The 27,956-nt window shown below is 35.9% G+C and overlaps 1 protein-coding gene across 1 annotated transcript in view; it reads right to left on the minus strand.

Moving 5' to 3' along the window:
• LOC113511252 (uncharacterized) overlaps positions 1-27,322 on the minus strand; it is a 202,857-nt gene extending 175,535 nt beyond the window's left edge. The window contains exon 1 of the mRNA XM_052892420.1: positions 27,025-27,322. The gene's annotated coding sequence lies outside the window, so the exon portion shown is untranslated. The remainder of the gene's footprint in view (positions 1-27,024) is intronic.
• Positions 27,323-27,956: the final 634 nt, after the last annotated feature.

The raw sequence follows: 27,956 nt of genomic DNA on the forward strand, positions 1-27,956 counted from the left end.
CACGAAAATTGCATAAAAAAAAACGAAGCGAGTTTATAAAGCTTGTAAAAGTTATAATTAACAGGAAATTTCAATAAATAATAACCATTAAAAACCCGCTTAAACGGAAGCCCACAAATCGTATTATTTCAATTGCATTAACCATACTGGTATTATCGTTAATACATTAACAAAGATTTATTTTAAAACCCAATTTAACTGAATTAAAATACTATTTTTTTATGTGTGAAACTGAAATAGTAACCCAGTCTACATTAATCGGGGGAAAAGGGATTGTTAGTAATGGGGTCTGACTCATTGCTAGCAATACAACCTATCAGGTCGACCTCCATTAGATTTCCTCAGGAAACTATCGTAGTTAATTCTAGTGGAATTCGTCACGATGGACTAGCTGACCTGCTTCATTTTCACCTGTCATCCTTCACTGGTGCTCCGCCAGTATATATCGATCGCGCAGGCGAGGTTACCTGATCATTATCAACCATTAAAAAAGCCTGCATTATCAGTGTAAGATGAGAGACCAGGATGAGACAAGTCCGTTGCCCTATCGTGTCGATTTCACTAATAGTTTATCACGATGGCTTCCAAAGGACTACACATACTAAATTATTATTTAAAGAAAAAAAAAACACGCTTTGTTCTTAAGAAAAAATCGAGTTAAACCGTGGTATAACACACCGATAAATGAACCGATAAATGAGAGAGAAACATTACACAAATACTGTACATTGAAAATATTTGAATTTAAAATGCATTGCAATGCCAGTAAATTTTGCTTTGCTTGTAGGATTTTGCTGTGCACAGTGAAACGGGTAATATGTATGGGGAGGACCTATGTTCAGCAGTGGATGGATAACTATTGATACGAAGACGATTCTTCTTCTTCTTCCTACCCTTATCTCAATATTATACGGGGTCGGCGTAATTATTTTTAACATATTACAAAAAAATTTGGCTTATTACGACGACGATTGTTAATATTAAACTATAGTTTTGGTCTTCACATTTTGGAAATTGCTTAAAAATATCTCTATCATGAAAACTTGGTAAATTTAATAAACTTTGGTAAACTTACTGTTTTAATTGTCTCAAATAATTTAAGATTGTATTACACATACAAAAACCAAATTTAATTGTGACAAAACCAGTTATTTCGATTAACAAAACTAAATTATTGAACCAATTTTGATAAAATTTCTCTGAGACCAAACTGAAAATATATCCTTTCAGATAAGAAAAAGGTTAACAAATTTAAGAAAAAAAAATACAAACTGAAAACCTTTTTTTTTTAAATCGGTTAAAAATTAATATGGGACCGAAGTAATCCAAGTTGACCGCGCCCCATCTCATTCGACGGTATCACTTTAATCACCAAGTATAGATAACGGTATCGTCACGCTATCGCGGAAGGACCCCGCCTCTTCTGGCGGTGCAATCGGTAAACACCGGCTATCTCTGTCTCCGATAAATTGACAATCAACTAATTCACTGGTTCAAACTAATTGAATAAAAATTCAATACTATCACAGTTTTATTATATTATTTTTTATGCAATTTGATGACAAACAATGCAGAAGCGTTTTTACCAGAGGGAAACTTTGTACCAAAGTCGTGTTTCAACCGTAAAGCAGTTGTGTTTGCATGGCTATGTTTCGGTTTGAAGGGTGTGATATGGCGTGAATTTACAGAGTACAGAGAAATAACACCCGAGTCCTCAGGAATAACAACGCATGGGGGATATCATGGGCGAAACAGTATACTCTGTTATGTCCATGGCACTGCTCATGTCTATAAGCGACGGTTACCACTTTCCATCAGGTGGGCCGTCAGCTTGTATGCCATTCTAAGCTGTATAAAAAAAAAAGTAGAATATCGATTATCCGAATCAAATAAAAATTTTCATTTCAAATAAAATTTTTAGCGTCTGCCAGAATCGAACTCGGGAACATTGGGGTTTATAAGTCACATAAGCACACCACTACACCAAAAGATTTTTTTGATAGGTGAAAATGGTATGGTAACCCCACCTGCGCTAACGGGATACGCTGGCGAAGCACCAGTGAAGGGTGATAGATGAGAATAAAAACAGGCCAGTTAGCCCATCACGATGAATTCATCAGGAATTAACCATGATAGTTTCCAGGGAGACCCGCGAGGAGGGCGACCTGATTGGGTATATTGCCAGCAATAAGATTCTCAGTCTCCATTACTAACAATCCCTTTCTCCCCACACCACAAGATTATCATGATCTAAAATCAATATAAATAATCAGTTAGCACCTCAAAAAGTCCAGCGTTAATCATCGTAACCGTCACATTGCACTCAGTTCCTCACGATACAAGTGGGCAATAATATTTACTCTCAGAATACTATAAACAAACATAGAACTGTTCCCGGAATTCGAAAATAACAACTATTTTAATGTTAATTTCGGTTGGATTCTATGAAAGGTGTGCTACGTGGGTAGACGAGCCTATAATAAAAAAAAACCGATTCCCTTTGATATTCGCTAAATGTACATTTTCGCCAATTCGATGGATAATAAATAACCGTTTATTTTTAAGAAGACTCAAAAGAGAAGGTTCACAATTCGTTTGTATTTTACACGAGTGTCCAAAAATAGGTGTGTAATATATTCGGGGTGAATGTTTGTTTGTTTATTTGTTGCACCACAACTTCTAAACGCCTGAACTGAATGTATGAGGTCATCATCTTACTTAATATCATCCCAAGTGAAACTGATTAATACACTTTTTTTTAATTTTTTTCTTGAAAACATTTTGCTCTGATCAGGGTAATATTTTTGCGGAGCAAAATGTTATGTGGTTATCATTACCATGATATCAGCTGTTAACTGACTGCTGAACATAGGGGGGAAAGGGATTGTTAGTAATGGCGACTGAGAATCCCATTGCTAGCAATATACCCAACCAGGTCGACCCCCTCGCGGTTCCCCCTGGAAACTGTCATGGTTAATTCCTGATGAATTCATCATGATGGGCTAACTGGCCTGTTTTCATTCTCATCTATCACCCTTCACTGGTGCTCCGCCAACGTATCCCGTTAGCACAGGCGGGGTTACCATTCCATTTTCACCCATCAAAAAGAAAAGACTGCTGATCATATTAGTCTCCCTCTATTAGGGGATTTGCCAGTAGTTACCATGTTTGACAAGCGGGTCGGCAACCAAAATTACGCTTTGGTAATACTTAAAGAGAAATGCTGCTGCCCATCCCTCGTCCATTAAGTGCTGTTAGTCGCCTTTTACGACACCTACAAAAATAGCCTATATCTATTTAAATAAGGACAATTTCTATTTTATTCTAAATAAATAAAAAAAAAACAATTCCAGTCCCATTATAGTGGGTACTGCATGATGTACCTTTTATATTACGTAGACGATCCAATAAATATAAATGTAATAACAATATAAACATGAGTAAAACTGATATTTACACAAATGTACGTTATTGTTTGTCGAAACTTTACATTTTTGTATAAACAGCGAGTATTAACAAGGGGTGGTATAGGTGGTTACCTACCACCCTTTACAAATCCGTCAACATACGACTGTGTCCATATAACAGGCGGACACACAAATCAATACATCTACGTCGAAATGTGAGGGTGCCTGTTGTGTGTGTGTGTGCCTTCAAAACGAAATTGGGATTTGGCGAATTAGTATCGCTCGAGTTTTAGGACATTATTTCTAACTAGTCTGTACTAAATAAAACAGAAGACTTTCGTTTGTTTATTTGAATTCGCTAATCTCTGGAAATTGCGGTCGAAATTGAAAAAATATTTTTACGTTTGAAAGTCAATTGCTTGAAGAAGGTTACAGGCTACTCAACTTAGATAGATAGATAACACTTTATTTGAGCCATTTATGACACACGTAAATTAATGAATAAAATGATACAATTTGATTATTAAATTTTTTCAAATATAAAACAACATATAAAACAAAAAATGAATATTGGAGATATGTTTCACCAAGTGTGTCGCAGTGACCCAAAAAAACTTCACACACGACTACAAGTGAAGCTGCAGGATACAGCTAGTAGAAATTGTTACTAATAATTGTTGTTATAAATCGTTATTAACTACTGTTACTAAACGATGTCCGTCCATAGAAGGCATTTAAGAAAAAAATATATTAATAAGACAAACCAAAACAATGATTTTAGAACTTTTGACTGAGCGCATATTTTTTTCGTCGTTACGCAAAAACTGCTGCATTAAAATAAATGCGGTTTTAGAAATTTTTGTCTTAAAGATATAAATTATTTTATCTTGATACAATCGACGAGATAAAAATGGCAGCATGTTGACGATAGTTGAGGATGAAGTCAGATTAGTTATGGAAAATTCACCAAAAACTAACATTCACCATGACCTGTGGTGCCTTTCTAACTCTAACCTCTTTGCAGTCTCTGATTACATCACTCATGTTTCAATTAACGCATACCTAACACGAATGACAAAACAAGCGTGAAAATATTAGCAAGTCACTGTTCAAGTGCACAGCGAAACGATCACAGATAAGCTATCGGACGCACTAGAGCATGAATGAGAGTGAAAATGAAACCGGTTCTAGCTGCCTCTGACCGGACCTTGGCGTTATGGAATTACGTTATACAACAAGCCATTATGAGTAACAGTTAACGAAATATGTAATCACCTATTAACGAGGTGTTAAATTCATACGGAACCCTAGAATATTCACGACCGAGAAAGAGCCACTACAGAAATGATAAATTAAGCAAGTTTTTTTTTTTATACAACTTAGAATGGCATACAAGCTGATGGCCCACCTGATGGAAAGTGGTAACCGTCGCCTATAGACATGAGCAGTACCATGGACATAATAGTAGACACACATACTGTTTCGCCCATGATACCCCCCATGCGTTGCCATTCCCGAGGACTCTGGTGTTATTCCTTTGTACCCAGTAAATTCACGCACTATTCCACCCTTCAAATTAAAACACAGCCATGCAAACACAACTGCTTCACGGTTGAAACACGAATGGGACAGAGGTACCCAAGCAATCGACTTTTGTACAGTCTCCCTCTTTATTAAAGAAATGAGTTAGTGCAATAGAGTAAGTTATCAAGTCGCATCGAGCTGTCCTATTCTTTCTACCATCATGCAATGTAAAGATTTTCAAATAAATGAATGAATGCTTGTTACTAAATCATTCTGGAAAGGCTGGATAGATTTTGAATATTATTTGGTATACTATTTTCTCTGTCTCTCTATTACTAATCTATTTTTTCTTATTGCCGATGCGAGCAGTGTCTCCTATTTTCTTCCAGTTCTCTTAATAGTGCGATACAACGCATGAACCCTTTTTAAATGTATCCAAGTCTTCATGCCAAAGTTTCCTAGGTAATTCTCGATGATAATGTACATCTGTAGGTACCCAATGGTTGGATATCAGTGCTTTCCTCTCAATCATGCAACTTGTGTGATCCGCCAACTACTGATCAGCTTCTATTATGCCAATAGGGACAATGGGATATGCAAAGTGAGTTGCTGGATATTTAATCAGTCTTTTTGATGGCGAGAATAGTTCGTTCCATTAATTTTTTTGAAATATATTTAATCTGGATGTCAGTACCTCAGTGACCAATTCTGGGCACCATAGGTGTTTTGTATTTTTTTTTATTAATAACGGCATGCATATCAATAACCACGCCTGCGCTATCGGTAGACACTGGCGAAGCACCAGTGAGGGATGATAGATGAATGATAAAGCAGGTAAATTGGCCCAACGTGACGAATTCAATAATAGATCAATCACGATGGTTTTCCGGGGAAATTGGAGGTCGACCTGATAGGGTACCATTGTTAGCATTGCTAATCGCCATTATAAACAATCCTATTTCCTCCACGCACCATAAGGTTAGGATCAATCAATAAAAACAAACGCTCGTTCTCCCAAATATTAGGTCTTTGGATAAAACAAAGGATGACAATTAGCGAAGCCCTATGGATGATAATAATGATTTTTAATTAAGTCTGTCATTATATTGTTGTCTACAAAGATAGTAGCTATAAGGTGTTTAATAAAAAGATAGGCTAATTAGAATGAGCACTGATCCTGGCTGTAGAAGCGGGGTGCGTTAAGTAGATCTGTGGCCCCGGTCCGAAGCGTGACCGTTTCGAAGTCTTTTCAATCACAGACTTGAACATTAAAATATCATTTATATGTCTTAATAACATTTTCTATTAACGATATTATTAAACAAGCGACACGATGAATGAGAGTGAAAACGAAACCAGTTTCGTCTGGTGTTAACTGTACCTATGCCCGCATTATAGCATTTTAACGAGCGATGCGTCATTGTCGAGGCATAGAAAACTAACGTAAGTAATAACGTGTTCATATTGGTGTTACGTTTATAACGCATAAAATTATTTGCGGATCAATGTGTTGGCTTGCTTATTTTTGTAAGCAGTTACAGCTCAGTAGGGAAATACTTGATTGCGCTTCGGTGACTCCGCGATCGTATCTCCACCCAGTTCTTTAAATTAATTCATCATGACATTCACTATCATCATCATATCAGCCTTTAATTGTCTACTGATGAACGTAGGCTTTTCTTTTGGGAAGTTTCGCCGGTAGTTGCCACACCTGGCAGGCGGATTGACAATCTCAGTTAGGCAGTAGAGACGTTTTAATAGGGACACTGCTGCCCATCCCTCGCCCTCTTTTTGTCGCCCCTTACTACATCTACGAGAAAGGAAGGAATGGCCTATTCTATGCCGGGATCACACGGCATCATGACATTACGACTGTTTTAACTACCCTATCTACAAATAAATACTAAGGGGCTTTTCCGATTACAGCGAGATGTAGAAGGGCTACACGCACGGAACTCCGGAACTAAATACTGCTGCTGGAAGTTGATTCCAAAGCGTTGTTGTGCGTAACATAAAAAAAAACCTCACATACACACAAGAACCTTAAAACATTCCACTCCTTATTTAGACAGTCGTTTAAAAATAGAACAGCTAATAGTAATATTTTGGCGTATACGAAAGCCGATTCTAAACGACACTCTCGATCAATATTTCATAACAGGACCGAATCCAAACCGAATTAACCCGCTGTTTATCGACGTTAATGACAGCGAACCAACGGGCTTGTCAAATAAAACACGAGTGCCCCCACTCGGTCGGACGAGAACTCCCCACTTACTCCCCCACACAACTCATGCACCAGGGCTGCCTGCAACCCGGATAGATAAATTCGATTAATGCTCAGTTTCAAATATCTAAATACTAGTATAGACAGAGATATATGACAATACCCATAGCCAAACCAGTAACTGATTTGCCAGTAGACTGAATATGCTAAAGCTTAGAGCGGCAGATTTATAGTGAGACAAATGTGGTTCAAACGTTTTTTTAATCGTAAATTTACAATCTCATTGACTAAATATTGTAATTAATATAATTGTGAACTAAGATATCGTACTGTAGTCATGGTAGGGGTGCCAAAAGGAAAGCCTACTAGCCAAAAATGTGTAAATCCGCCATTGATCCAAATGTGTTCATTTATTTCTGTAAATCTCTATTAACATGTAAAAACTAACTCTATTTCTTTCTCTATTTTATTTATTATTGATAGAATTAATCTATACTTATAATAAATCTGTAGAGGTCAATTCTGTACATGAAATATATTTCCAAAATAACTATCAGGGGGTGATTAGTGATCGATACTGATGCCAAAAATGCAATAAGAAAAAATTTTATCTCTCTGTCTGTATGTTCGTTATAGAAACAAAAACTACTAGACGGATTTTAACGAAACTTGGTACAATTATTCTTCATACTCCTGGGCAGGTTATAGTATACTTTTCATCACGCTACGATCAATAAGAGCAAAGCAATGAAGAGAAATGTTAAAAATGTCCACCCGTGCGACGCCGGGACGGGCCGCTAGTATAAAATAAAAGATGTCACAAACATCAACCCTAAACGATGGACGAGTACAAAAACAATATTAGATATTGTTGCTTTCAAAGATAATATATGTAACTGTTAGTATTGAAGATTAGCGGCCCAATTTCTAGAGCAATATGCAGATTCAAGTAGACCTTCACGCAAATCCTGACATCATTCTCATCCATGATCGTTCACTGGTATTCCACCAGAGTAATAGTGAAAACGTGGCAACTATTCCATTTTTATTCATTCCAAAATATAGTAGCAATGCAACTAAAGGAAAAACATCCTTTTCCAAAACAACTCCACTGGAGCCCGTGTTCCAGTAGAATGGCTTTTTCCAACACCCAGATATAACTTTAACAAGTCAACCCGCTACCCGGTCGAGAGGTTTCGTGGAATATTATTCCACCAATACCCTTTTAGCATCCCTCACCTACGTTATTGGAGTTATTTCAAATGTATTTTTGTTCGGAATACATACACGGCAGACTTGTTGCTAAATAAAAATGCTCTGTTCGTGACAATCCATCGTCCGTTTATATAGAGCGCCGTTTTTAATATTCAATACTGTAGGGTGTTATACATAATTCAATTTCACTGGCTGGGCTCCCCGTCTGTTTCTTTATCTACTCGTGATACTTCTTAAATTAAATTTTATTTATAGAATAAACTAGCTACTTGCCTATTACTTCGTGCGCATGATTTTATAAGTGGGAAAATAAAAATAAAATATAAATAAGTAGGTACATTACCTTTTAGACTTTCGCGTTGCATGACAATGAGTATTTGAGACAAATTAATAGATCGCTATTCAATCGAGCTCAATTCGTTCAGTACCCAAACTGCGAACTGACTAACTTCCCAATAAGTAGCTTTTTGTGTCGTAAAGAAAGACAACAATCGTCACATTATCAATGTGGGACTAACACGAGAATAAACGCTATAGATTGCAAAAAGTTTTCTAAAAATCTGTTCATAATAGTCGCTAATCCGTTGATTGGGAGGGGGGGGGGGGTTGTTAGTAATGCGCGGGCGGGGTTACCATTCCATTATCATGCATTAAAAAAAATCCGTTGAGTAGCATAATGATTTGTTAATGACCAGTTATTTTCATTTAAAAACTCAGTATACTCTGTTATGTCCATGGTACTGCTCATGTCTATAGGCGACGGTTACCACTTTCCACCATGTGGGCCGTCAGCTTGTTTGCCATTCTAAGTTGTATAAAAAAAAATTTAAAAACTATTAAACCGATTTTTATATAATTTCCATGGGACCAATCTAAAAGTATATCCTTTCAGATAAAAATGACGGAGTAATGAGGTAACAAACATATAAAAATATAACCGAATTGAAAACCTCCTCCTTATTACAAATGTTACAATAATAAATTATTCTACCAGGATAACAGTTCGGAGACCAAGAACTAAAAAAAAACACTAAAATATCAACACACAGCCTAAATGTCTGGAGTAACAAAAACGGAATATAGGCTCCTTTTACAACATGTGCATCCACTATGAAAGAACTTGCAGAAATTTCCACAGGAATGAAGGATAACACATTTCTCGCGGGGCGGGGAAACTATAAAAGAAAGCACATACAAAACTTAGTATTGCTCTTGCACAGCTGAAAGTGTTTTCTATTGCGGGGCCAAGTCAAGAAATATGTGCAGTTTTTCCCACTTGTGTAAAATACGACTATTTGCAGAGACCATCGATTGCGCAGCGCCACTGCGAAATTGGTTTCCTTCGTAAATGTCCGGGTGTTTTATGGCTCGAAACGTGAAACTCTTGTTGTTCCAGCGTTTTTAGTTCACGTTTTACAAACACTATGCTTTATTGCGCATAATAAATCTCATGCTTTTAAATTTTAAACGGAAAACCCATTACTATATACTGTACTTAACAAATAGAATTTAGAAGCTCTCTCTCTCGAAGCTAGGTTTTACAGTAAAATCTACTTTCGAGTTATTTAATTGAAAACACGTTAGGAGAACCCTGATCACCACAGTATACGCAGTGACAGTAGTCTATAGGTGATGGTTATTATTTTCTGTCAACTTTACTGTCAGCTATAGTCTCAGCCATTTCATGTTCTAATCGAAAATTCTAATGCTCATTTTTTTGCAACGTCTATTCGTTTGCAGTTTTTTTTTTTTTTTGCTATGTTTAGATGCCCAATTTAGATTGAACTGAATCGATTTAGACAACTCTCTATGATTATATTTGTTCAAACTGACGTCGGTTTGATCACTGTTTCACGAAGTCATTTATACATACACACGACTATAACTTCAAAACGCCCGTGTACCGTTCATTAAACGGAGAGACGTCATAAAGTCGACTGTGCCGTTAACGTCGATAATAAATATTAAAAATGAACAGCTTCCCGTGAACCGATCTTTAACGGCGGACGATACGTGGAACGATATCGAGATAAGAGACTGAAGCTTGCTAGGTTTTTATATTGGAATGAAAATGGTGATCCCACCTGCGTTATCGGAATTCGCTGGCGAGACACATTAGGGAGAAATGACAGATGAGAATGAAGTTTGGTCAAATGAATCAATAACACGAATTCATCAGGTACTAACCACGGTACCTGTCAGAGACAAACGTGGAATTGGGCCTGTTAGGGTAGGTATAATGTTAGCAATGAGAACTATTATCTTTATTAATAAAATGTTGCATGCCAACTTACTGTTAATGTTAATGTTACTTGCCAATTACTTATTGTCTTTGATTCCATCCCATTATGTACCACATTTACAGCAAATAAACATAAAATAAATAAAAATAATAATTCATGAATTAAGAAATCTCTGGAGCTTGCTGATTGACAGGACATGATTTCAGTACATATCTAGTGGGTCTACGTAGATTACTTGTATCGGGAGGGAGAGGATTATTAAGATCTAGTTGCCTCAATGTTACTTCATACATGTATCAAGTCGATCTCCAAGGGGTTCTTCTAGTAATCATCGCGATGAACTCCTGATGAATTTGTTAATAAGGTCGGAAATTGAAATTCAACCATTTCACCAACTGCTACATTCAATTCCATTGCATACTCGTATGAAGTACGCTGCGCCGAGTTTCCGAGCTCTCGGTCGCTCGATAAAATTTTAAAACGTTCGTGTAACCAGTCAAAATACATTTCGTGTTTCAATTTTATATGTTGACCCAAATTTGAAGCAAAACTACGCAGGTCCAATCTGATTGGTTATTGATTTATTTTAGACATTATTGTAACTTTGTATGAAGGACAGATGTTTGTTCTCTCCGATTGGTTGGATACAATATGATTAATCATATTTCGAACCAACTTGATCGAGTGGATGTCTTATATTTTGAATGAATGCGTGAGTAGTGGAAAGGTGAGATTGAAGGTGTATGTAATGATTGCTTTGTACAACTCTAAACATCGACTGGCCATTGACGTTTCTAAAAAAATACTGAAATAAACAATTCTTTATACTGACCCTCATCCCCTTTCCTCACAACTTACTATAAATGAAATTTTGCCAAATGCCTCCCCAATTTTAAACTCATATGACAAAATGAACAAGGAATATGTATGTAATATAATAAAGATTTATTAACACACACACACATTTGACGGAAATATTGCATAGTATATATAGACGTATAAACATATATTTTTACATTTATAAATATATAATTTTACATTTAATATTAAAAAGAAAATCTACTATTTTCAACGTACTTCTATGTCCATGGTACTGTTCATGTCTAATAGGCGACTGTTGCCATTTTCCATCAGGTAGGCCGTCAGTATTTTTGCCATTCTACCTACTCGTAAGTGCATAAAAAATCACAATGAGAGAGAGTACTCAATTAGGTTGTATTTCTTTTTACGTTCGTTGCCTCATAACTCCGTCAGTTTTAGACCGATTTGGTAAATTCCTTTTTTTCATCTGAAAGGATATAATTATAAATTGGTAAGATTAGAAATCTTATGAAAATAGGTTCAGTACTATAGTTTATAAACCAAAATAGTTTTGCCACAATTGAAGTCAGTTTTTTTTTTTTTTATGGAATACAATATTAAATGGTTTTATACATAATCGAGAACCTTCCTGTTGAGTATGAGTACGAGAATAATACAAAAGTAGATGACATAAACACCAATCAATCACTACATAGTATAAAACAAAGTCGCTGTCGCCGTCTGTCCACCCATATGTATGCTTAAATCTTTAAAACTACGCAACGGATTTTGAAGCGGTTTTTTTTTTAAAGGTTTATATGTATAAGACATGCATAATATAGTAGAGAAACACTGATAATTTTAAAGGTTTCTAATGTGATGTGATGTGCATCCGTGCGAAGCCGGGGCGGGTCGCTAGTACCTAATAATAACAAAATCTTACAGTATATCAACTAATTACCAAACCGTGCAGCCGGCACATTCTATACCGGTATCAGAGGAATTTAACAAACGCAAACGTGATCAAATATTGACCGATTGATTTTAACGTATGTGTGTTGAAATACTGTCCGTGTACCCTGTGACAACGTTATGCTCAATAAATATTTGAATAGCTATGTAAGTAATGACGCTAATAATGGACACTTAACTCAATCGCTAAATGATATTGACATATCTATATTAATTTATACATATAATAAAACTGTAGAGGTCAAATGTCTGTACATAGAAAATAAAAACGCTAAAATAAGAATCAGGGAGATGTTAGAATTGAAACAGAACACATTCAGATTTTTTTCAAACTTTTTTTTCTCTGTCTATACGGGCTAATCTCCGAAACTTACGTTACATTACAGTACTATATAATGTAAGCATCCGCTAAAAAATAAGGATTTTGAAAATTAAAACTTAAAGGGCAAACACGACAAGATGCGTGCAAAGCCGCTGGCTACAGCTAATAAAAAATCCTATTAGCTATTTAAAAATCCAGTGTAACGAAGTTCGTTTCGCTAATCTCCGAAATCGCTCGACCGATTTTAATGAAATTTTGTAATTGGGGTCAGCCAGTAGGCACAGTGTTAATATTATTAGTAAGTAAATCTGGAGTTTCGCCGGATGACCACAGAGTATTCGTGTTCAGAGATTTAGGCTCTAATGTTATTTCTAATTAAATCTTTTTAATATTATTTCTTTTATTTGTTATTGCACTGATGCTTTCCTGGATAAGCGTATTTGGAGACTGTAAAGCTCATCCAGTTGATGTAAGTAAATAAGTAAATAAATATATGTAATTGTCGCTCAAGACTAATGGTCCCGGACGGTACCAAAACCAGCCGAACTTTCTCCACCAAATTACACCCAAGTTGAACCGGTAGTAATTACATTAAAACCAAAATATAATTTTATTTTTACATCTACAACTCTATCAGATTTTAAGCACAGACAAAGAAACCAAAATACCAATGTACGAGTAGGTAGTCTACATAAAATTGCATTACCAAATTGTTAACTCACGACATACACAAAAAAAGTTGTTTTGTTGTGGAAACCCAGACGAAACCTGTACTAAAAATGGGCTAGCAACAGTGACATCGTTCGACAACGTTATGCAAATTGGTGACAAATGCCGAGCACCGTAACAAAAACAAGTCACTGAGCGTACAGTGAGTACTTCGTGACCGATGGGTGTGACACGGTTGACGATTGCCTTCTGAAAAGAAGCCAGTCAAGTGCGAGTTGGACTTACGCAACTGAGGCTTCCGTACAAATTAAGATCTAAAAAAAGTTTTTGTGAAATAACTTCATTATTTTATGGAACTTAGAATGGTAAACAAGCTGACGGCCTACCTGATAGAAAGTGGTAAACGTCTCCTATAGACATGAGCAGTACCATGGACATAACATAGCATACTGTTTCGCCCATGATACCCCCCATGCGTAGCATTTCTGAGGACTCAGATGTTATTCCTCTGTACCCTGTAAATTCACTGCCATTTTCGGTTTTCAGTCTTTTCCTTTACTTGTACTAGGTGACATTGCTTTTTGCCAAAATTCAAGATTCTAGGTGAATAGGAAATACCCTATAGGTTTTGATTCCCTATGCGGATATTAAAATATGCGATATAAATGGAACATAAACGGCCGCATCTTTTGATTGCGTTGATTTAGAAGCTTAATTATTTTACTGCTTTAAGAGATCACAGACCTGAGTATATAATATAAATTTCAACTTGATACCCCCACGCGTTCCTAAGAAAGAGGGTCTTGACAGACGGACGGATGGAGGGACGGACAACGAAGTGATCCTATAAGGGTTCTGTTTTTTCCTTTGGACTTTCCTTACGGAACCCTAAGAACTAGGTAATGGCACTGTAAATATTTTATCAATATCGTACGACAGATTATGTACTTTGATTGTTCGCCTTGAATTTCCGTAAGCCGCGAATTTACACATTATCAATATTAGGTCACGGACTTCAAATTCTTTCAGAATTCACGTTGCGATAAGTAATCCTAAGTACTTGTATATATATGCAACAAAATTATAAAAATATTTCTGCTGCCCGTCCCTCTACCAAAAGAGGTAAAAGAGTAAATACTCCCTTAAGGGGGGGAAAGGGATTGTTAGTAATGGAGATTGAGAATTCCATTGCTAGCAATATACCCAACCAGGTCGACCTCCTCGCGGTTCCCCCTGGAAACTATCATGGTTAATTCCTGATGAATTCATCATGATGGGCTAACTGGCCTGTTTTCATTCTCAGCTATCACCCCTCACTGGTGCTCCGCCAGCGTATTCCATTAGCGCAGGCGGGGTTACCATACCATTTTCACCCATAAAAAAAATACTTCCTTAAAATATTAGGGCTATGCATTTAAAAACGACACAACAATTTTCTAAATTTCGTATACACAATGACCACAATAAAGAGACGCATCGAGCTGTCAAATTAGTATGGGAGGTATTAACACTAGTCCTCGGAAATGGCAACGCATAAAGCATGGAGATCAGTGTATTACGTGATGCCATATATGCCTATACGCGACCATTGCCACTTTCCATCAGGTTTTTATGCAACTCATAATGACATAGCTAAAGGCCCACCTGAAGGAAAATGGTAACAATCGCCTATAGAAATAAAAAGCACTATGGACATGACAGAATTATAATGTGAGGTTGGCTCAAGTGTTGTCATTCCTGAGGACTGCAGATTCTTTTTCGTGGATGAGAAATAGAATGGTAACCCCGTTTACGCTAACGGTATAGGCTGGCGGGGCACCAGTGAGGAATGACAGGTTAATTCTTGTGGAACTCATCATTTTTTTTTTACAACACAGGGGGCAAGCGAGCATGCGGCTCACCTGATGGTAAGTGACTACCGCCGCCCATGGTCACCCACAACACCTACGGCATTGCAGGTGTGCTGCCGGCCTTTTAAAAAGGAATATGCTCTTTTCTTGAAGGTTATGTTGTCGTATCATGATGAATTCCACAAGAATTCATTCTAAAACTTATCAACTTGGTAACTAGTATTTAGCTAGACATAGAGGGCAGTATTACCTATTACCAGCAATTTACCTGATGATTAGTGTCCAATTACGCTTGACCAATTACATTTCATAATGTCATACATCGATTCTGTAAATATTTACTAAGCGTAAAACAGGTAGATACAAATTTTGCAATCTGCAACATATGCCGTCAGGGGGCAGGAAAGGATTGTCAGTAACGAAGACTAAGAGCCCCACTGCTAGTAATATACCCAACCAAGTCGACCCCCAGTGGTCTCCCCTGGAAACCACCATGACGAATTCCAGGTGTGTTCATCATGATGGGCTAACAGACTTCCTTTCGTTCATGCCTCACCTATCACCCCTCACTGGTGCTCCACCAGTGTATACCGTTACCGCAGGTGGGGTCACCATTCCATTATCATCCACTACAAAAAAAAACATACGCAGTCATATCGCTACGTATACAAAACTATAGGTTCCTATAAAATATATCATTCAAATATCATTATTGTACGATACGTATTAGAGACGAAACGGATATCGGGCTACTATCCGGCATCCAGCTTATCCGGCCTATCCGGCTGTAAATTTAGGTACTATCCGGTCGGATTCAGTATAATCAAAAACTATGATAAATTTATATAATCAACAAATAAATGAATCTTTGTAAGATGAATTCTTACTAATATTAACAATGGGAAAGTAAGTTTGTTTGTTTAAGACTTTACAGCGCCGTAACGGTTTAACTAATCTCTATGAAAGAACCGTGCCATGGATAGTATGGGTTCTGGGCCATGACGAGTCCCGAAGTAGCTATATATCATTAGACAGTGCATCACCTATATCGATAGAATACGTTGTTCTTATGAGCGTATTTGGTGAGGACACCTCATTAGCAAAAAAATTAACTGCGTTATATCAGGGTGGCAGAATCTCATTTCATTTGTAAAAAATATCGCCTATAATTTATCTGTGAAATATTATAAGGCACTGTAATTCTCTTTGCGACCAGAGCAGCTCCTCGCGGTGATGGTGGTAACGGTAAAAATTTAAACTTCAAAGTTTAAATTTTTACCGTTATCGGCCAAGTCTCTGGAAATTGGCAAGATGATTTAGTGATTTAATGCGTTCTGATACCTGCAAAAATGGGACTCGAACCGTAGGCTGTTGTGCTCACATCGCAACTATTATTTGGTATTTAGGATATTTAAGGCATCTGACACAGTCAATAAAATTTACATCAACAGAAATGTGAGACATATTTTTTAAGTTTTGATAGTTCTTATAAAGAATCTTCACAGATATAAATGTCATTTAAGTCATGTTGGGTTGCCTATAAACATACACCCACTTTGAAATGTTAGTAATACGGACTACCAGTCCCATTGCTAGCAATATACCCTATCAGATCGACCTCCACGTGGACCCACCTGAAAACCATAATTCTGAATTCCAGGTATATTCATCACGATGGGTGAATGCCCTGCCTTTTCATTCTCAACTATGCCTCAATAATGCCCCGGCAGCGTATAAAGGTTTTTATTTTTTAATGGATGATAATGGAATAGTAAACCCCACCTGCGCTAACGGTATACGCTGTACGGGGCACCAGTGATGGATGATAGGTGAGAATGAAAAGGCAGGTCAGTTAGCAGTGACAACTATTAAAAAACAATTTAAATATAAGCAACAGAAATTCGGAAAATTTAACTTAAATTACGTATTAGTACGTAATTTACGTATTAGTAACTTGAAGTTACTTACAAACGCTAGCAAAAGCTAGTAACCTATGTAATCATAATAATGTACGAATGTGTATCTGTCAAACAAGAGAAAAAAAAAAACAAATTACAGAATGTTTCCCTTAGCCAGATCAAATCGCTGACAGCTAAGCCACACCTCGTCGACGAACAACGGCGGAAACCCGCGGATCCATGGCCATTAATCCGTCAGTGTCAGCCGCTGATGAATCGCTCCATCCTGGTATTAACTGTCAGTGAGAGAACCGAGAAAGTACATCATCGTATCACAGATATAGATATGTATAGACGACGCAAAAGTATCGATTTTGATAAAAATTTCTATGGGATCAATGTGATAGTATATCCTTTCAGATAAAAAAAGAATTTTCAAAATCGATTTATATATGACCGAGTGCTTAAATAACAAACATAATAAAATTTACTAAAGAACCTAATTGACATCCACCTTTTTTGAAGTCGGTTGAAAAGTAAGAAAATCGCGACTCATCCAAAAGCTAAACGATCAATGTAAAAAAAAAAAAAAAACAATTATTGTATCGACAAGAGTTGTCACCTTTCGCGGTTCAACGACCGTAAATGAATTGGAATACATTTTGCCTATGGCTATAAAGAATGGGCATCGAATTGTTTGTGGCTCGCATGAAAGGGTCGAGAGAGCGGGGCGTGCGAGGGAGGGCCAGGTGCGTTATGCAGGTGTAGTCACTATTGCTTCAATCGAATATTATAAATCGACATCCAACTATTAATACTACCGACTGACATTTATAAAATATTCGTAGACATTTTTTATTATAGCACAACATGGTGTGATAACACCAGGATGGTGTTATCACACCATGTTGTGGTATGGAAGCGAACACAGGGACAATATGGTCCATGAAAATAACCAACCGAAAAGAGAATGATTTACTCTCAACGGTTGACCTCACTGTGCCGGCTCACTAAAAACTTTTTCGTGCTATGTTTGAAGGATCCGAGGTTAAAGTACGAAGGAAACACGCCTCGGGGAAAGGCCATTCCACATTATTATGGTACGATTCACGTAGGACTTGGCAAACTTATTTGTACGCAAGCGCAGGCAGTCAACGTGTATAAATGCAGTCGCATTTATACACGTTACCATCCTGGTTTTGCGATATTGGAAAGAAGGTGGAATAATGAAACGAAGTTCCTCTGTAGAATAGGTGATAGAAGACGCTAAAAGAAGCTGTAGCTTCTTTAGAGATGTATCTCTACGTGATTGTAGACACCTCAGCGTCTCCCACATTATCGACAGCTCGTCTCTGCAGAAGATCAAGAGCGTGTTTTTTAATGGATGATAGCGGAATGGTAAGCCCGCCTATCAGTATACGCTGGCAGGGCCAATGAGGGATGATAGGTGACGATGAAAGCAGGTCAATCATTGTCATTGTGACAAATTCAATTAGAATTAACCACGATGGTTTCCAGGGGGAACCGCGAGGAGGTCGACCTGATAACGTATATTGTTAGCAATAGAACTGGTAGTTCGCATTACTAACAATCACTTTCCCCATGATCAAGAGCGTGTAGGAGATACTGATCGAAGCCTTCACAGAGATGCGAGAAGTACTCCACATTACGACCTTACTTGTACCTTATATAGCAAAAGGCTTTGTTCCAGTGCGAAGTACCGTCACGCTCGGTTCAGAACTCAGTTTTTATTGCTGTTTTAACCACACTCTCGACATAATCCCCGTAGTTAAGATCGGGATGCAGAGATATCCGCAGTAAGTCGAGAACTTTTTTCTAACTTCTGCTTTTCTATGTCGCATAAAGAAATATTTTTTACTTCAATATATTGAGAATTTGTCTTTCAAACTAAGTATTTTACTTATTTTAATGTTTTTGGAATAAATACAAATTTAAAATCTTCCCTGTGACACCTGTAAAATTTTGTCCATATTAATTAGGTGTTATTGGAAGTAAACCGCCTACCATAAATGTAAGATTGTAAAAATATTAGTTATTCAATTATACTCAAGAGACATTATAATGAAATTTGGTACATAGATAGACCGCATCCTGGATTAGTATATTATTATATTTTTATACTAATTCACTTAATAATAATGGGGGCAATGGACCCGTAGTCCTACTGCACTATCGGTTTACGCTGACGGGGCACCTGTGAGAGATGATAAATGAAGATAAAAGCAGATCAGTTAGCGCATTACACCGAATTCGACAAAAATTAACCATGATAGTTTACAGGGAGAACTACGTGAAGGTAGAACTAACAATCTCTTTCCTCCTGGATTCCTCCAGTTAACACGCTGGAAGATAAATTATAATTTTTACCTAAAGCATTGTATACAGGATAAAGTTAGCATCATTTTATGGGAATATTATACCAGGGCAAATGAACATTCGTATTACTACTGTGATTAACTTGTGTTTGCATAGCTGTTTCAATTTGAGAGATGGGATATGGGAGCGAAATTACAGGGTACAGAGACATAACACCTTGTCCTCAGGAATGAGAACGCATGGGAGGTATCATGGGCGACACTGTATACTCTGTTATATCCAAGGTACTGTTCATGTCTATAGGCGACGCTTAAGACTTTTCATCAAGTGAGCCGTCAGCTTGTTTGTTAGTTTCATAAAAAAAATTTGCGGCCCCTATCGGATAGAACGAGTTCCACAAGACTTGGTATCGCAACTATGTCGCGCTCGGAACCAGTCCGTCCTGACAGGACGTGTGTAGATAAACAGCGGACAGCGCGCGAACATTGCTGCATACCGAAACGAACGAGGCGACCGAACCAAAACGGGAAGGTTTTTTATGGACGAACATGGAATGGTGCATTCGCCTATGCTAATAGCAATCTAATAGCGCAGCACGAATGAAGGATGATACGATAAGGTAATAGTCAGGTAAATTTTATTTAATTGAAAATAATGAAATGGTAACTCCGCCTGCGCTACCCGTATACACCGACGAGGCACCAGTGGAAGATGATAGGTGAGAATGAATGCAGGTCAGTTGGGCCACCACGATAAATTCGACAAGAATTAACCATGATGGTTTCTAGAGGAAACCGCGTGGACATCGACCTGAGAGGTTATATTGCTAGCAATGGAGCTATTAGAAAAATTGATTGATAGCGATCATCTTCCATATTATTAACAATCCCTTCCCCAAAACGGGACGTTTGGAAGTAGAACCGGGTCACAAGCGTGTCCGATTCGCGGTTTAATCATTACGTAAACTACATATTTTTTTTTTATAATTTCGTTTTGTAAATGTCGATGAATCATGCTGAATACATAGTTCTTATTCTTATAAGATTCCCGTTTTGGTAGCATCACGTTTCACGACAGACAGAAAGCCCAATTATGAGATTTTAATACACACTTTTTCAATATTTTTTTTTTTCTATACGGAAGCACACTGGCTCAGTTACGAGACAAATAACATTTTTTTTTTATTTTTTTTTATACAACTTAGAATGACAAACAAGCTGACAGCCCACCTGATGGAAAGTGATAACCGTCGCCTATAGACATGGGTAGTACCATGGACATAACAGAGTATACTGTTTCACCCATGATACCCCCATGCATTGCCATTCCTGAGGACTCAGGTGTTATTCCTCTGTACCCTGTAAATTCACGCCACATCCCACCCTTCAAACCTAACATTTTTTTAATAGATGATAATATAATGGTAATAGTAAGCGGCGATAGGTGTAAATGGAAATGGAAAGGCACGTCAGTTAGCCCATCCTAATACATACACCTGGGGGGAAAGGGATTGTTAGTAATGGAGACTGAGAATCCCATTGCTAGCAATAATATACCCAACCAGGTCGACCTCCTCGCGGTTCCCCCTATAAACTATCGTCGTTAATTCTTGATGAATTCATCACGATGGGCTAACTGGCCTGTTTTCATTCTCATCTATCACCCTTCACTGGTGCTCCGCCAGCGTATCCCGTTAGTGCAGGCGGGGTTACCATACCATTTTCACCCATCAAAAAAAATCTTGTGGTGTAGTGGTGTGCTTATGTGACTTATAAACCCCAATGTTCCCGAGTTCGATTCTGGCAGACGCTAAAAATTTTGTTAAAAATGAAAATTTCTATTTGATTCGGATAATCGATATTTTTTTTTTATACAGCTTAGAATGGCAAACAAGCTGACGGCCCACCTGATGGAAAGTGATAACCGTCGCCATAGACATGAGCAGTACCATGGACATAACAGAGTATACTGTTTCACCTATGATACTCCCCAACGTTGCTATTCCTGAGGACTCAGGTGTTATTCCTCTGTACCCTGTAATTTCACGCCATATCACATTCTTCAAATCGAAACACAGCCATGCAAACACAACTGCTTCACGGTTGAAACACGAATGGGACAGAGGTACCCAAGCAAACGACTTTGGTACAAAGTTTCCCTCTGGTAAAAATGCTTCTGCATTGTTTGTCATCAAATTTCATAAAAAATAATATAATAAACCATTTTCACTTATCAAAAAAAAATACATACACCTAGAATTCAGCACGATACTTTTGATAAAGGCATGAATGAAGTCAGATCAGTTGGCTCATTGCGATAAATTACTAACGAGGGTGTATGAGTTTATAGGCGTCAGGTGAGTTGGCCCTTCGTGGCAAATTCACTAATAATTACCCCGATAATTTCTGTGAGTGGCCGCGTCAAGGCCGTCCTGAAAGAAATATATTACTACCGCAATATGTCCGCTACACTTCTTACTAACAATCTTCGCCCTCTCCCCTCTTCTAGGCCACGTTACTGAGACATCATTGAGGTGTTTGACATTTCGAAAAATAACCTTGAACTGTGTCTATGTAATGTATATTTTAAACACTAATGTACAAAGAGGGAATTGTTTTGCAAGTTTATAATAATAAAAATCTTACAATTTGAAGACACACGTTTGACAGCGACAATGATACCTTGAAAACTAATTAATTTGCTATACAGCATTTGTATTCATTTCAATGGGGCTTTGAGGGACCAGAATATTTGAATTCTAATGGGTCATTCAACTTTATGTCAGGCAAGAAGCTTGCATATAAATAAGTTAAAAAAGCTTAAATGATATGTAAATACTAGCTGATCGGACAAACAATGCTTTAGCCAATACTGCCTACCTACCAAGTCAATTTTTTCTTAGCATGAGCAAACATCGTAACACAGGATTTTCAATCCACTTCAAAAAGAAGGAAGTTCTAAATTAAGTAGTTTTTTTTTTTTTTTATAATTGTTATCTAATAACTTCTTTAATTCTAGACCGATTTGGAAAATTCTTTACTTATCTAAAAAGAAGTACTTAAAGATTAGTTCAATAGAAATTGTATCAAAATCGGTTAAATAGTTTAATTTTTAGACCAAAATAACTGGTTTTGTCATAATTGAAGTCAGTTTTATCTGTGTTATCTTCAATTATTTTATTTATTTAAAAAACAAAGGATATTATTAGTTACATATGGACATAGAGTAGGATTCAAAGTGTCATTTCATTGACAGAATGTGATAGGAGGCAACTCAAAAGACAGATACAGATCATTTGTTCATATTTTACAACATTACAAATTCGATTTCAATTATGTCTTTTCATTCTCAAAGGTGTGAAAGTAGCAAATTATATACATACATATCTGTCACACTAGTCTCTCAACAGGGTACACAGAAACAATGGAACAACAAACGCTTTGATTCCTCCACATTCAACAATCTTTTCATATATCCTCACTCACACTCATGTTCTCTATATAATAATAATAATGTTTAAAAGTAATTGAGTATGTGTTAAAATTAGTGCGGGAGGGGGGGGGGGGAGGGAGATGTAACCAAACCGTACTGGAATCAATATCAATAGGAGCGCAGAACAGAGTTCGCTAAGCAGGCTCCCCTATATCTCGCATTGAAACTACTTAATGATATTTTGAGCCAGTATCCGCAATTGGATGTATTTGCCTCCGACTTGCTGGAGTTTCGTCGAGTGACCACAGAATATTTGTGTTCAGACATTTTTTGTTTCAGTTAAATCTTTTTTTATATTATTTTTTGTTTAATATTTTTGTGTAATATTCCTTTTTTACATGTTACTGTACTCATGCTTTCCTGAGTGAGCGTATTGGAAGACTGTAAGGCTCACCCAGTGGATGTAATAAATAAATAAATAAATTATTAAGCACAGTTTACTAGTATAAGAGCAAGAAAAGTTTAAATAAAAGCCTGTACTAAGATATCTAGCCAGCATGATAGGAGTAACTATCTTATTTTAATGGAATAGCAACCTCGTTTGTGCTACCATGCGGTAATAGATTAATAAATAAAATTCTAGTAATTAATAAACAATCCAATACTGTAAAGTGTAAAACTCTGTGAACTCAGTTGTGACTGTGGCCGATTGTGATAATGCAGTGTCATGGCGGGTCATTTGATACCCTCTCCGCTGACTTACTATAAGAATTTGTTGTTGCAAGTGCAATGGGCTCATCATTTATATGTGGTATGGATGACATTATAATAGAGTTATTATTTGTAAAATTAACAAACCAGAAGAAAACGCTCCCAAAGTTTTCGATTTTTAAAACGGACCATTAAAAATTTTCCTTGCATTTTGAAGTCTTTATGATCATACCATTGCCATGTGCTTCTTGCATAGAATGGACCATCCCTTCCTTTACTGTATGTACCGCAAGAGGCAACTAAGGAAACTTAATGACCGAGCGATAAGCAGCAGTAGGCTTCTTTAAACATCACTAAAGGCTAACTGCAGTTGCCAACCTGCCTGTCAAGGGGGGAAAGGGATTGTTAATAATGGAGACTGAGAATCCCATTGCTAGCAATATAGCCAACAAGGTCAAGCTCCTCGCGGTTCTCCCTGGAAACTATCATGGTTAATTCCTGATGAATTCATCATGATGGGCTAACTGGCCTGTTTTCATTCTCATCTATCACCCTTCACTAGTGCCTTGCTAGCATATCCCGTTAGCCCAGGCGGGGTTACCATACCATTTTCACCCATCAAAAAAAACCTGCCTGTCAAGGGTGGTTACTACTGGGACAACTACCCTTTATGGGAGAGGCCTATATTCAGGAGTGGACAGTTAATGACTATTATAATGATGATTATGACCATATCTACTACAAAAATCAATCTATTACTATCCACAAACTAATTAATAACCAATAAATGAGGTGCATGCACTAACCAATGGAACATTTGAAAAGTTTTGCACTGCATATGCATAAGACAAGTTATTAAACTGACTGAAGCAGATGTGTGACAGGAAAGCAGTTTTAGATTCGGGTTCTATTGTTATTAATGATATATAAATGTTAAAGTACAAAAAATATACATACATTATTTATCTATTTGTTTATTGCATGTTATATAAATATAACATAGATTTACTATGACAATTATATTAAAATTAATTACAAACTACTTTTATGATTTTAAATGAATATGTTCATTTAGCAATAAAAATGCAAAATAACAAATAACAGCTTTCTGAACTCAGTGGTAGAAACAATAAATCTTATACATTTTTTTATTTTTTTTATAAATAGGTATGTTCATAACTGTAATTGATGAGTTAAAGAAATTTGCAAAATGTTACTCTTGTAGTAACTCAATATATGTCAGTATAGAATTTCACTTTTTTAATTCTATGTGAATTTAGTTTATCCAGGTTTCCATCATCAGAGAATTAGATATTTTTTGTTATTGATAAATAACATTATCTAACTCTCTAATGGACTTAGCTATTAGTGGCAATTAATAATAGTATATTTGTGAAAGAAATTATCAAATTTTCATAAATCAATGGCAGATAGCAAAACTAAATAACCACTTAAGAGGGATAGAAATAGGACAAATATGAGGATAAAAACTTATCAATTAGCTAGATAAATAAATCATTAATTTTATTAGTACAAAACATGTACAATTACAGAATATAGTTTTTTATCTTTATCTGAGCAGTAAATGCTTTATATTATTCCCAAATTCGTGTATAATATAGTATATATCATATATGTGTAAGTATATTTGTTATTCATATATATTTATTCGTTTATATAAGTAAATTTTAATATGTATGTATATCAATAATTAGTAGTACCACATTCGAGTATTCTGACACTTCCCTATGGTTGACTGGGAGAGAATGCTTTTAGCATTAAGTCCGCCATGTACACATATTTGTACTAATGAATAAATAAATAAAAATAAATTGTTGTCACAATAAAGGATAGTTGGCATTCTTGGTATTATTAGCAATTCTATAAACAAGAAACCTGTAATGTAATGATGTTTTCTTAACCTCTGATGACCTCTGAACAATAATTATTGTTCACAGTTATAATGAAATAGAAATTAATACCTAAGATTTTAATAAACATTATAGGATTGAATCCTTAAATTAATGACTGTAGATGAATGTTTAAAAGACTGTCCACAAAACTAAAAAAATCATATGGTATGGAGATTTCCATTTTTTCTTAATCTAAAAATTGTTCTCAAGTGATGCATTTAACAATAAACGATATAAGTAAATATATACAAAAAAAAAACTAGCTGAGAACTCATTGGGTAAATTTGCATGACTGTGATAAAAAATAAAATATAATATAACAATGTCCTTTTCCATATAAAATACTACATGCATCTCAAATTTTGTCAATTGACTAAGCTGTTAAATTACCAAAAGGTAACACACAAATAAGCAAAATCACTTTTACAATTACACTACATATAATGTCATTAAATGTTGGAGATGAATTGAGGGAATAACACTGCCATAGTAGATTGTAGATATAAAGACACTAATTATACACTTCTATTAAGGCTGATCAAAGACTTTTGTTCTTAAAAGGTTTTTCCATGTTTACTGTAGTGAAAAACATATATTTATAATTAAAGTAATTTACTATGTTACTTTTTTCTTTTATCTATTTATTTATTATAAAAAAATGACAGTAATAGAATTTTTCCTTACCTAGGTATGCCCTATGTATCTACACACCATTGTAATATCTTTTATTAACATTACAGAGTATATATTTCAGCTTAACAATCCAGTAAAACACCACTATTGGACAAAGGTCTCTTCCATAAGGCAATATAGCCAACTACTATCACACTTGTCAGATAGCAGAAAAAAAATACTAAAAAAAACTATACAAGGCTTTTTACTTTCCTTTTCTTACAATATCCTGGGTATGAATGACACATCATATTTATACTCTGTTACAACAAAGATAAACATCTTTTAACATCTTGAGACCAGGTATAATTATTATTATTGGATAAGCAATGAGAATATTAAAAGTCTTTATGGCCATCATATATTTTTAATTCATTACTAGTTAAATTATGTACAATATTAGAAATACGTATTCATATTAATTTGGATTAAAATAACAATGTAATAGAATTAGGTAATTTCGGAAAATGTCATAAACGTGTAGAAAAAAGAAAGAAAAATCAAATAAAGGCGTAGTGAAAGCAATCCTACTATGAATCGAGTTAAAAGGATGAATGTATCGAAAAGTAAAGATCGTGTACCGGATTAACAACAGAGTTATGCAAATTGTGCCGTAATTTCGAAGTTTTAACGCATGATTTTGTTAATAGGAACCGTCAGCAGAGTCGTGAGATACGAACAGCTGCTGCGGGCGTCGAAGCCGGCTCGCCGGCGCCTCTCTTGGACAGCCACGCCACTAAAACACCCGATATAGTCAAATAGGTTACAGCGGTTTTATATGACAATTTTCCAACCTAAAACTGGTGACAAATGAAAAAATATAGTACTCACCTATTGTAACAGATATCATCCAACAACAAGCGTCATAGCGATCCAAAAAGAATAATCACTGCATATATAATCACAATTCAACACAGAACATTTTGTAAGACATCCAACGCAATATTGCACAAATGACTTTACAACCATCGATAACTCATAACAAATTGCACGAAAACTTTTATATAACACAAACACAAAAACGAGATAATTAAAAAGTTATTATCATAAATATAAGCGGAATATCACTAAAACGGATATCACTTTTCTACATGTCCTTGCGTTCACATAAATTGGCAGCCATCTTGCGTTCAGCCGAATAAAAATATGTTGCCACTTTTTGAAGTGCAATTTCCTTTAAAAAACAGTCAATTCTTTCCATTTAAAAAATAACCGGAGAGGTGACAATTTCATCAATCTTGGCATGAATCAAAAGAATTAAAATGAAAGGTAGACTGCTTATATTTTGTCTATCACTCATTATTAATAGATCCGTCATCATATGTTGAATATATAAAACCAGATTCTTTGGACAAACAATTGTTTTCAAAAAATTGTTAATCCATTTATTATACAACTATGATAGTGTAACAAAATACAATGATAATAAGTTGTCTTCTTTGTATTGATACGTATTTTGATACAAAAATTTTAATGTACTAATAATATGAAAGTATGGCACTAAAAATATTTTATCTATTACTTACTGATGTTATCACTAATTAGTATATACATATTTTGAATTAAATATCTTAAGAGACAAAAATATGATTTGAAGTTAATTATAAAATATTTGTAGTTTATTGAGCATGTTTTATGTAAAATTGGCTTATTCATCTTATAATTAATTTGAATACTCATGTTAAAATAAATAGGTACATATGATCATAGGTCTAAGAAAGATATAATTTAACTTTGAAGAACACTGGCTTTGGCGTGGCATT

The sequence above is a fragment of the Galleria mellonella genome, unplaced genomic scaffold, assembly GCF_026898425.1.
Source record: "Galleria mellonella isolate WM207_F2 unplaced genomic scaffold, CSIRO_AGI_GalMel_v1 utg109, whole genome shotgun sequence".
Lineage (NCBI taxonomy): Eukaryota > Metazoa > Arthropoda > Insecta > Lepidoptera > Pyralidae > Galleria > Galleria mellonella.